At 43.5% G+C, this 11,357-nt stretch overlaps 1 pseudogene; it reads left to right on the top strand.

The window, feature by feature from the left end:
* Positions 1-630: 630 nt before the first annotated feature.
* On the top strand, positions 631-11,091 carry LOC133252741 (5-hydroxytryptamine receptor 3C-like; annotated as a pseudogene).
* The last annotated feature ends 266 nt before the right edge of the window (positions 11,092-11,357 follow it).

The raw sequence follows: 11,357 nt of genomic DNA, 5'->3' as shown, positions 1-11,357 counted from the left end.
ATTCTGAAGGTAGAAAGAGACCCAGTGTTCATGATGAAAAACTATGTGATTCTTATATGGCTTGTTATAAACCATAAGCACTAGAAAACCTGAAACCCTGGTTATTTTAAGTACTATCATTTTTATTGCTTTATTTGAAAATGTTTTCTAGTTCATCATTTTAGGTATTTTTATAAAAGATGATCAGTGGTTAATAACAAAATTTATATTTTCCTCAAGTGTGTTTATGTTCTAAAATATGATCAGAAATACAAGATCCCATTGCCATCTGTCTATTTACTTGGCTCCATTTCTTTTTTTCCACATACTCCTATCCAGTATCTGCACTGTAGGAATGTTGGGGGATGACATAAAATTAGACATATTAGGTTGGTGCAAAAGTAATTGCATTGTTGGACTTTGCTGTTTGATACTGGAATACATTCTTAAATAAATGTGGCTATGTTATACATCATTTTAATGTGCATTTCTCACTTTATGTTTCTTTGCTAGTGACTTATTACTTACTGTTTATTTTACATTTATTTTAGACTAGGGAGATGATGTTAGACTAAAAGCAAATTTGAGTGATTTTCTTATTTGAGTTCAAGACAGGTTGTGAAGCAGCAAAGACAACTTGTAACATCAGCAATGCATTTGGCCCAGGAACTGCTAACGAACATACAGTGCAATGGTGGTTCAAGAGGTTTTGCAAGGGAGAGCAGAGCCTTGAAGGTGAGGAGCACAGTGACCAGCCCCTGGAAGTTGATAGCAACCAACTGAGAGGATCATCAAAGCCGATCCTCTTACACATAAAGAATTGAGACACAAGAAGCTGCTGAAGAACTCCACATCAACCATTCTATGGTCATTCGGCATTTGAAACAAATTGGAAAGGTAAAAAACTTGATAAGTGAGTGTCTCCTGAGCTGACTGAAAATCAAAACAATCGTTATTTTGAAGTGTTGTCTTCTCTTATTGTACATAACAACAATGAACGCTTTCTTGATCAGATTGTGATATGCGATGAAAAGTGGATGTTATATGACAACTGGCAATGACGAGCTCAGTGGTGGGACTGAGAAGCTCCAAAACAACTCCCAAAGCCAAACTTACACCAACAAAAGGGTCCTGGTCACTGTTCGGTGGTCTGCTGCCGGTCTGATCCACTACAGCTTTCTGAATCCTGGCAAAACCATTACATCTGAGAAGTACGCTCAGCAAATCGATGAGATGCACCAAAAACTGCAACACCTGCAGCCAGCATTGGTCAACAGAAAGGGCCCAATTCTCCACAATAATGCCCAACTGCACGTTGCACAACCAACATTTCAAAAGTTGAGTGAACGGGGCTACAAAGTTTTGCCTCATCCGCCATATTCACCTGACCTCTTGCCAACCAATTACCAGATCTTCACACATCTTAACAACTTTTTGCAGGGAAAACACTTCCATAACCAGTAGGAGGCAGAAAATGCTTTCCAAGAGTTCGATGAATCCAGAAACATGGATTTTTATGCTACAGGAATAAACAAACATTTCTTATTGGCAAAAATGTGTTGATTGTAATGGTTCCTAATTTGATTAATAAAGATGTGTTTGAGCCTAGTTATAACGATTTAAAATTAACGGTCCAAAACCACAGTTACATTTGCATCAGCCTAATACAATGCCTGGCATACAATAGAGTACTCAATATGTTAGTTATCACCTGCAGCAACAGCAGCAGCAGGAGAAATAATAGTCCCTGAGATCTCCAGATCCCAGAGTTGAAACTCCGATTCTCCAGGTCAGAAGCAAGCCTGTGCCTCAGTGCTTTATTCTCCTGCCTCTATCACTTCCATCTCCTGACAGCTATGTCTACTTCTGAGTCCAATCAGAACTTAGGTCCCATTTTTCAGCCAACTTTATTAAAAACAAGGTATGTATCAACTATCTTTAGCCACTTGCAGCATGGCTTGAAGTTAACCCTCCTTTCCTAGTTCCAGGGCCTGTGAGTATAGCCTACCTGTGGAACTCAAGTGTCCCTTGACAGCCAGCCCTTCACTCTTGGGCAGTCCAGGAGCTCAGCACCCCACAGGTGTGTCTATGTAGATACAAACACAGTAGTACTTTGGTCCTATATGACATGATGGCCCAATCCCTTGGCCAAGTTTCCAAAGAAGGGAAGCAATGACTTACAGAGCTGGTAGGACTGAAAGACTACAGACATTTCAAACTTTAAACAAAAGACATTGCAGCCTTCTGTTCTATATTTTCCCACTTTGGGCCCCCAAAGTGGGACATTCCTGCCTTCCTTAGCCGTTTCTATTTTGGACTGTCATGATCTTACATTCTGAACAAAGTTTCTTTTGTACTCTAGGTCTGACTCTTCATCCCTTCTGCAAGAAAACATTTTCAAGTCTTTCTGGAAATGTGACTTAAGATACTTAACATAACAATGTTCCAATTAACTCATTTGGTTAAATTGTACTTTTTATAAAGATGTGACATAAGACATAACATTGACACAGGCCGTTAATATTGATGGTAGCTGGATTACTAGTTTATGGTAATGTATATCACTATTGACAACACAAAAATGTTAAAAACAGATCTGTTAACTTAGTTTTGTGACATCTGTTATCATGGAATCAATACATAGAGTAAAACTTGTATAGAAAACATTAGTCTGGGGGAGAACAAATCAGGGAGGCAGAAAGACTGGAAGGAGGAAATCTAGCTAGGGGATGTTGGAAAAATATAAACAATAGATAATGAAGCTATGAATAAAGATTTATAATTTGGTATTTTCAATTATTCTTAATAAATATGTAACCAAATCACTAAATATTGTCACCTTTCCAAATCTGCAGATTCCCTGGCTTTAGAAAAGTAATAATTCTTATTTCACCAGTCCACACTCTCTCATTAAAGTGAGTTATTTTGTTATTGATCTCAGTATAGAGCTGCCAAACAGGATACTTTTCCCTTAGTCTTGGCCCAACTTCCTCCCTGTCTGGAGCTCAGAAGGCATTCATGGACAGGGGCAAAGCAGGCAACTGCTGTGACCTCTCTGGCCATAGCCTCTCACCAGGGAGTGGTCAGCTGTCATGAGCAGTATTCAAAACCAGGAACCAAGGTATGGTTGGAGCTCCTTTAAGCACCAGGGTTTGGGGGCTACTGGCAAGTCCCCAGAGGAGAGTCCAGAAGAAGAGGATGGAAGGAAGGTGGCCCGCTGTGAGGGGATTCCTCCTCTGTCTCACTGTCAACCTTCTGCTTCAAGGTAAGATGGGGCAAGAACAGAGAAGACCAGAGTGTGGTTCTGAAGCATATATAGGAACTTTCTTCTAGCACGTGAAGGACATTAGAATTAACAAGTTAAATATTTCTTCCATAATGTCAGTGTCTTGATTTCCTTTTGGTGACAGATAGAAAGATATTCCACTGCTCAGGACACAGAGCTCTCCTCACTCCCTGCCTGCATAGGGATCTCATTTCACTACCTTTCCAAATCTGCCTTTTCTTGTCCTCCAGTGCCCTTTCCACCACACCTTCATTCTAACCTCCCTACCTCCTTTGATATGATGTCTATGAAAAGAGTAGCCCTGAAAGAGTAAGTAAAATATCAAGGGAGGATAGGAATCAATCTGAGGTAGAAGAAAACAGATACTTTGCCTCCACGGGGAAATACTTGTTCCCAGTCTGGGTAGGTACCTTAAATATTATGGAAAGATATAGAGAAAGAGAGAAGGCAGGGGAAAAAAAGATTAAAAAAAAAAAAAGGAAACGGAGCAAAGATTCTGCTCAGGTACTACCCAAATAGCTCCCTGGCCATGGCCAAGAACAAAGATCCACATAGGGCTTACTATGATTGGCTCAGTGATATGGCCTAATGATCCCAGTGCTAGAAATAAGTCCTAAGCTATCTGAGATGACTAAATCTGAGAAGGGCAAAATAAGCTAAAGCACCAAAATAACCACATATTCAGAATACCTACTTCGTGTTTCCCGTATCTGCCTAGTAAGTAAGCGCAGTTGATTATCTATCTTATCTTCTTGATAAATTAACTCTGTCTTAGGTAAACAGAAGTCCCTGAAAATGAGGATGAGAAATCATTACAGCAGATTTATAAATGACCTTGAGTACAAGTCCAAGGGCAGTGCTAGGTGGTACTAGTAGGTAGATCCAAGAGACTTATGATGGGTGCACCACAGGCCTTCTTGAAGTGGCTGCCATTACATCAAGGATGAGTTTGCATACAGATTTGGGCAGATTTTGCATGAGGATGAACAATGAGAATAGATACTGACTCAGCTCACCACATCCATTTCCACCATTTGCCTACCAGATCAGCCCATCCTCTCCAGCCCTGGCAGGAAGGATTTTGACCTTAAGAAGTCTTGGCCCAAGAAGGAGGAGGGCTCACCCACTCCTCCCAGTGAGTCCTCTGTTTCCTCTCTCTGCAGAGAGGCTCCCATCCTAGTAATGGAGGCTCTCTCTCACAGGGTCTCTGCTGGCTTCAGGAAGAGGCAACATTTTCACCATCAGTTGCTCAGGATTTGACCAGCATGGGGTAGATCCTGCTGCCTTCCAAGCATTGTTTGATTTAAAGGTCTTCTGTCCAGCTACCAAGGTCAGCATTCCCACTCAAGTCAACATATCTTTCATCTGTCTGCCATCCTGGAAGTGATGAGACCTGATCCCCACTTTCTGTTGCTTCTAATAGGGGATAATAATCCTCTGCCCTCTCAGCCCAACATTGTATTGGTCTAGTGGTGAGCAACAAGTACTATGAATGGATTCTGGAGCAATTAGAGGGTTTTCCTATGGGATGGGGAGACACAGAGAAGAAGGCTGCAGTGACATTTTTTCAGGAAGGATTTATCCTTGAGTCCTGACCTTTCTGGAAAGTTCCAGAAAGAAGTGATCTTTATGTCAATTAAAACCTGAATTGATGTTCATTGCAGCACTATTTATAATAGCTAGGAGATGGAAGCAACATAGATGTCCATCAACAGACGAATGGATAAAGAAGTTGTTGTACATATATACAATGGAATATTACTCAGCCATAAAAAGCATTGCATTTGAGTCAGTTCTAATGAAGCAGATGAACCAAGAGCTTATTATACAGAGTGAAGTAAGTCAGAAAGAGAAAAACAAATATAATGTATTAACACATATACATGGAGTCTAGAAAGATGGTACTGTTGAAACTATTTCCAGAGCAGCAAAGGAGACGCAGACATAGACAACAAACTTGTGGACACAGTGGGGAAAGGAGAGGAAGGGATGAATTGAGAGATTAACACTGAAACATACACATTACCACATGTAAAACAGATAGCCAGTGGGAATATGCTATATGATACAAGGACTCAAACCCAATGCTCTGTGACAGCCTAGAGGGATGGGATGTTGTGGGAGGTGGGAAGGAGGTTCAAGAGGGAAGGGGACATATGTATACCTGTGGAAGATTCATGTTGATTTATGGCAGAAACTAACACAATATTGTAAAGCAATTATCCTCCAACTGAAAAAATAAAAACAAAAAAACAAAAAAAATTAAGACCTTTCTTTAAAAAAAAACAAACAAACCTAAATTGTTCCTAGATACAAGGGGAGACAATAAGGAAAAGATAGATCAGCATCTAAAATGATGCCTGCTCCAATAAATTAGTAAATATTTATAAGAATATGTAGTGGGCATGGGCCAAATCTTTTTGCACTAATAAGCCTGGATGGGAATTTCTTTACCAGGATGCACAGCTCCAGCTTCTGACATCATTCCTGTGGATTACTACGGTAAAGCAGATCAACTCTCCCCCCTTTCCCACTACCAATTATAAGTTTAAATTTTAAGAGTGACTTAAAGGTTTTCCAGACCTCTACCCAATGTATAAATTGTTCCTGGACCAAATAAGTTCATCTAGAACTGGTCCAGGAGACGCAAATCTCCCTGGGCAGCTTAGGAAGACAGAACTCGTAACCCAAGAAAATGGCCAAGTGTTTGCAGACCAATGCACTGGTACAACCCTGGGTCCAAGTGGTTTTGGGCTGTATTTAATGTCTGCCTAGAAAAAAGGCCATTAAGGGGTACTTTGCCAATGCTGCTGCTGCTAAGTCGCTTCAGTCATGTCCGACTCTGTGCAACCCCATAGACGGCAGCCCACCAGGCTCCTCCGTCCCTGGGATTCCCTAGACAAGAATACTGGAGTGGGTTATCATTTCCTTCTCCACTGCCAATGATACTTGGCTAATAAAGAAGGGGAGATAGGGTGTGGTCATTAGGGACCTCAGTGGGAATAAGAGTATCAGAGTTTAAAGACTACTTCCCTGGTGGTCCAGTGGTTAAGACTCTGTGCTTCCACTGCAGGGGACACGGGTTTGATCCCTGGTATGGGAAAGTTTTGCCTGCCATTTAGTATGGCCAAAAAGAAAGAGAAGAAGAAAGGGAAGGGCTGGAGTGGCTCCACCATCACTCACCTCTGCTTCTACTGACCTGGCTGTAGATGTGGGACTACACATCTAGCCTTTCATTAGCTAGAACACAGTAGAGTGCATCAGCAACAACAGACTCACTGTATCAGCTGAGAACCTGTGGCTTCCAGATATCAGCATCGAGGAATCGTGTATATCCGGGTCAGGGAAAGCCAGCATGAAGCCCATCTGAAAAGAGCAACCAAGGGTCAGTGCAGGGCACAGGGACACCAGCAGATTCAGATCAGGGCACAGTCTCAATGAGTTGACTCTCACAAAACACTATGAGCAGAAGAGACGAGAGAGAGTGACCTTAAAGAAATAGCCCCAAGAGTGAGCACAGTAGGAGACCTGGGAAGGGAGGGAGACGAGCTGATGAAGGCACCCACAGCGCCTCTCTCTGCTTCTCACAAGCAGTGTGGATGTGGGTCAGGCACCTCCAGGTCTCATTACCTATCTCAGCAGCCAAGGTCGAATTATAGTACCACAGGCCAATGAGGGTGACCAGCACCTATAACCCAGACACCTTCTACTTTCCTTTTGACCAACAGACCTGCCTGCTCACCTTCAGTCCCCTCCTCTACACAGGTGAGTGAGACACACTGTGGCAGCCATTTAAGGTTCAGAGGAAGATATATCAGTGATGCAGGCATTATTTAGGGAGGTTTTAGATCAGTGCTTCTCAACTCTGGCTGCCCACTGAATCTTTTTAAAAATACCAATAACTATGCATTACCCCAGAAACTCCAAGTTAATTGTTCCAATGGGGTTCTACTACTGTGATTTCTTTCTATCTCGCCAGGTGACACTAATGTGCAGACAGGATTAAGAACTACTGCTTTAATTTCTCAATAAAGTTTAAAAAATAAACAAAAACTACTGCTTTACCTTAGATAGCCCTTCCACCAAATGAATCTAACCTGACCCTGACCTGCTGCACATGTATAATTTTTAGCTCAAGCCTGTTAACATTAACAGCCAATACACTTTAACCAGTAATTAATGTAACTTAAGCTACCAGGTGTCCTATGGAAGAATCAGATAAATAAATCATTATAACTGGCATGCATGTAATTATAAAAATACTGAGCTGTTCAAGATTTATTCCACTGAAACAACACAAAGAATTGGGGAATTGAGAAGAAAAATAGGAAAGACTCCCAAAATTCTTTTTATTTATTTTATTGACTTATTTTTGGCTGCGCTGGGTCTTCGTTGCTGCACGCAGGCTTTCTCTCTAGTTGCAGAGTGGGGGCTACTCTCTAGTTGCGGAGCATGGGCTCTAGGGTACATGTAGCTCTAGTTGTGCTACAGGCTTAGTTGCCCCAAGGCATGTGGGATCTTAGTTCCCCTTAGACAACGAAGGGGACACTAGGGATCGAACCTGTGTCCCCTGCATTGGCAGGCAGATTCTTAACCACTGGACCACCAAGAAAGTCCCTCCAAAAATTTCTTGACTCATGTTTGAGTCATAACTAATCTTCCCATAACTTTGACTCTAACAACGAAAAAAAAAAATCCTCCTAATGCTGCAGCCCACATGTATATGAATTTCTGGTCCTATGACCCACTTCTGAGAAAACCTAGATGCCTACTTTAAAAGGACAGAGAGGAGAATCTGTGGAAGAAGCTCAGTGGGGGAGGAATTGGATCTTGTGGGCAGGAGACTTGAGGACTCTCTGGACTGAGCTACCCTGGCCTACTTGCAGTGGACAGCATGCTCCTGGACAAGGAATTGTGGGTGATAACAGATATACCTTGAAATGTCACTCAGACCCAGGGGGAGTGGGAGCTTCTGAACACCAGCAAGGCCACCCCAAAGATGTTGATGGACAGCAACCTATATGACCAACTCATTTCCTATGTAAGTCCAGGGGCCCCTGTTTGACTTCCAAGTTGCTCTTGATTTTCCTCTTAATCTAAGGCCCTTTAGGATGTAAAAATAATTCTAAGGAGTTGAGCACCTGCTCTTCATTCCACTTTCTATCCTAACTGCCCTCAAGAAGGATCCCCAATGCATTTGCCCTGCAGACAGGAGGAGCAGCTGGACTTTTGTAAAAATGGATGGTCCTGTCCAATGGTCCAAAGAGCCCCATTTTCCCACAAAAGTCTATAATTGTGTTCCCAGAAAGTGGGACATAAGGGGAAATTAGACAATGAAATTGGTGGCACTTCTGAACAGGGCACAATTCAATCCATCTATTACCCAGAGAGGTCAACCCATGACCAGCCTAATTGGACATCAGCAAAGAATGAATAATCAAATATAGAGTTGAGCCCTCTGGCATCAGTTATTTGCCACATTCTCCACACTCCTTCCTACCAGATGGCCAACAGGTGCAGGCCCAGCCTCTTCATCTTAAACCTCCTGGTGCCCAGTAGCTTTCCGCTCACCATTGACGCCCTCAGCTTTTACCTGACAGCAGGAAATAAGAACTTTGCCTCACCACAATGAGGTACCATTTCATGCCAGTCAGAATGGCTGCTATCCAAAAGTCTACAAGCAATAAATGCTGGAGAGGATGTGGAGAAAAGGGAACCTTCTTACACTGTTGGTGGGAATGCAAACTAGCACAGCCACTAGTAAGAACAGTGTGGAGGTTCCTTAAAAAACTGGAAATGGAACTGCCATCCATTCAGTTCAGTTCAGTTGCTCAGTCATGTCCGACTCTTTACGACCCCATGAATCGCAGCACGCCAGGCCTCCCTGTCCATCACCAACTCCTGGAGTTCACTCAAACTCACGTCCATTGAGTCGGTGATGCCATCCAGCCATCTCATCCTCTGTCGTCCCCTTCTACTCCTGCCCCCAACCCCTCCCAGCATCAGGGTCTTTTCCAATGAGTCAACTCTTCGCATGAGGTGGCCAAAGTATTGGAGTTTCAGCTTTAGCATCAGTCCTTCCAATGAACACCCAGGACTGATCTCCCTTAGGATGGACTGGTTGGATCTCCTTGCAGTCCAGGGGACTCTCAAGAGTCTTCTCCAACACCACAGTTCAAAAGCATCAATTCTTCAGCACTCAGCTTTCTTCACAGTCCAACGCTCACATCCATACATGACCACTGGAAAAACCATAGCCTTGACTAGACAGACCTTTGTGGGCAAAGTAACATCTCTGCTTTTGAATATGCTATCTAGGTTGGTCATAACTTTCCTTCCAAGGAGTAAGCATCTTTTAATTTCATGGCTGCAATCACCATCTGCAGTGATTTTGGAGCCCCAGAAAATAAAGTCTGACACTGTTTCCACTGTTTCTCCATCTATTTGCCATGAAGTGATGGGACCAGATGCCATGATCTTAGTTTTCTGAATGTTGAACTTCTATATGACCCAGCAATCCCACTGCTGGGTATACACACCAAGGAAACCAGAATTGAAAGAGACACGTGTACTCCAGTGTTCATCACAGCACTGTTTATAAAAGCCAGGACATGGAAGCAACCTAGATGTCCATCAGCAAATGAATGGATAAGAAAGCTGTGGTATATATACACAATGGAGTATTACTCAGCCATTAAAAAGAATACATTTGAATCAGTTCTAAGAAGGTGGATGAAACTGGAGCCTATTATACAGAGTGAAGTAAGCCAGAAAGAAAAACACCAATACAGTATACTAACGCATATATATGGAATTTAGAAAGATGGTAACGATAACCCTGTAGGTGAGACTGCAAAAGAGACACAGATGTATAGAACAGTCTTTTGGACTCTGTGGGAGAGGGTGAGGGTGGGGTGATTTGGGAGAATGGCATTGAAACATGTATATTATCATATGTGAAATGAATCACCAGTCCAGGTTCGATGCATGATACAGGGTGCTCAGGGATGGTGCACTGGGATGACCCAGAGGGATGGGATGGGGAGGGAGGTGGGAGAGGGGTTCAGGATGGGGAACACATGTACACCCATGGTGGATTCATGTCAATGTATGGCAAAACCAATACAATATTGTAAAGTAATTAGCCTCCAATTAAAATAAAATAATAATACTTAAAAAAAGAACCTTGCCTCATTCAAGATAACTCTTCTGCTGGGCTACAGTGTCTTCCTGCTCATGATGAATGATTTACTCCCTGCCAGTGGCACCCCCCTCATCAGTATGGCCCCTCCAGCTCTTGAGAAGAGAAGGGTGAGAGGGACTGGCGGAACTGGCTCGGGGAAGGGAGATATACTGGGCAAAAGAGGCTGTGCTTCCCAGGGTGGGATTGGAAGAGAGGAATAAAGTCCTGGCTGGTGCCTCTGGCCCTCAGGTAGGCCCAGCTTCCTCCCAGTGTCTATTTTGCCCTGTGTCTGTCCCTGATGGTGCTCAGCCTGCTGGAGACCATCTTCATCTCCTCCCTGCTGGACCCGGCCACCACCCAGCCCCCACCTATGCCTCGCTGGCTCCATTTCCTGCTTCTACACTGCACCAGCCCAAGGACATGCTGCCCCGCTATGCCCCAGAAAGGAAACACAGGCCTTGCCCACCTGCCTGGTGAGGGAAATGAGCACTGCCCACGCTTCCTCCTCCATCACCTCTGCTTTTCCGCTCCTGCCTCCTTCCCCACAATCCCCCAGGTGACCTTGGTGGCCCACAGCTGAGTCTCTGTCTCACCACAGATGTGGAGCCCATGGAGTTTGTGGGGAAGGTGCCAGGTCCAGAGAGAGAACTAAATGGGTTCCCTCGGTCAGCAAGAACCTAGCCGGAAAACAAGACTCAGAAGCAGCACTTGGTCAGTCTATGGGTGCAGTTAAGCCACATGATGGACACCTTGCTCTTCTGTCTCTACCTGCTTTTCATGGCCACCTCTATCACTATGGTGATCGTCCTCTGAAACACCAAGGCATGACATCCATATCCACTTCTCCCTACAAACTACAGCATGAAGATTCTCATGGTCTTAGGTCCAGCCAGACACAGGCCGTTTCCT

This window comes from Bos javanicus, chromosome 1 (assembly GCF_032452875.1).
Source record: "Bos javanicus breed banteng chromosome 1, ARS-OSU_banteng_1.0, whole genome shotgun sequence".
Taxonomy (NCBI): domain Eukaryota; kingdom Metazoa; phylum Chordata; class Mammalia; order Artiodactyla; family Bovidae; genus Bos; species Bos javanicus.
This window is presented reverse-complemented; position numbering and strand designations above follow the sequence as displayed.